Source organism: Acinonyx jubatus, chromosome A1 (assembly GCF_027475565.1).
Source record: "Acinonyx jubatus isolate Ajub_Pintada_27869175 chromosome A1, VMU_Ajub_asm_v1.0, whole genome shotgun sequence".
NCBI classification, from domain to species: Eukaryota; Metazoa; Chordata; class Mammalia; order Carnivora; family Felidae; genus Acinonyx; species Acinonyx jubatus.
In genome coordinates, this window is record NC_069380.1 from 6,880,685 (window position 1) to 6,882,112 (window position 1,428).

At 53.6% G+C, this 1,428-nt stretch overlaps 1 non-coding gene across 1 annotated transcript; it reads left to right on the forward strand.

The window, feature by feature from the left end:
* The first annotated feature begins 267 nt into the window (after positions 1-267).
* Positions 268-340, forward strand: TRNAM-CAU (transfer RNA methionine (anticodon CAU)). Its single transcript has one exon. It is a non-coding gene; the product is annotated as a tRNA-Met (tRNA).
* The last annotated feature ends 1,088 nt before the right edge of the window (positions 341-1,428 follow it).

Genomic DNA, 1,428 nt, shown 5'->3' on the forward strand with positions numbered 1-1,428 from the left:
CTAGGCCTTGAGAATGAATATATAAACCTAACATTGGGGAAACAGGCAATAAGGCATTAAGTAAACACCCAAATTTTATGAGCAAAGCGAGTGTTGTGGGCTGAATTGTGTTCCTCCAGAAAACCCATACGTTGGACTCCTAGGACCTCAGAATGTGACCTTATTTGGAAATAGGGTCTTAAGGGAGCTAATCAAGTTCAAACGAGGTCATTAGGATGAGCCCTAAATCAAAATGGCTGGTGCCCTTATAACAAGAGGAAATCTGGGGCCTGGCTGGCTCAGCCGGTACAGCATGGGACCCATGATCTCGGGGTCGTGAGTTCAAGCCCCACGTTAGGCATCGAGTTTACTAAACAAATGAATACATACATAGTTTTAAAAAGACACAGAGACAGACGTGAACAGAGGGAAGGTGATAAGAAGAGACGCAGGGCGAAGGCCATGTGAGGGTGGAGGCGGAGATTGGGGTAAACGCCCACAAGCCGAGGGACAGCCAGAAGCTGGAGAGAGGCCTGGAACGGATCCTTCCTTAGAATCAGAATTAGGCGTGGCCCTGCTACCAACTTGACCTCGACCGTCCAGCCTCCAGAAGCAGGCTTAAGCCACCTGGCTGGGGTGCTTAGTTACGGCAGCCCGAGCTGACTGGTACAGTTAATAGACGGCTGGGCCCATATTTGAGTCTGAACCTAAAGCCGGGGCTCTGCCCACCGCACCCTTGCGGCCAGGCACGGCAGCCCAGAGCAGGGGGAACCATGGCTCTGTCCTCCAAGTATAGTTCTCCACGTCTGTGTCAGGATTGGGGTTAGCTGCCCTGACATCTGCATGGCCTGACGAGAGACAGTTTGCGTCTCCCACACGGGCAGTTCAAGCTGGGTGGGTGGCTCTGCTCCGACATTCCAGGGGCCCAGGAGGCCCAGGAGGGGCCCAGGCTCCACCTCTCTGTCACTCTGCCTTTCCTGGCGTCACCCTCATTCCGGGGTCTACGATGCCTCTCAGCCAGTCTGCAGCCAGAGAGCAGGAAGGGGCCAAGACAGGAGGCTCTGTCTCTTTAAGGTGGAGACCCAAAAGTCGAGGCTGTCCCCTCTGCTGTCCTTCCCTCCTGTGACTGAGGGATGCAGGCTTCAGCTGGGCAGTTTGCTCCCTGCCAGAAATTCCACTGCCGGGGGCACCTGGGTGGCTCAGTCGGTTGAGCGTCCGACCCTGATTTCTGCTCAGGTCATGATCCCAGGGTTATGGGATCCAGACCTGCATCAGACTCCGCACTGGGTGTGGAGCTTGTTTAGGATTCTCTCTCTCTCTCTCTCTCTCTCTCTTTCTCTCTCCCCCCTGCCCCTCTCGCCCATTCATTCTCTCTCTCTCTAATAAAATTTAAAAATTCGACTTCCATTTTTTAAGGGACAAGAGAATGGATATTGGAGACAGCTAATG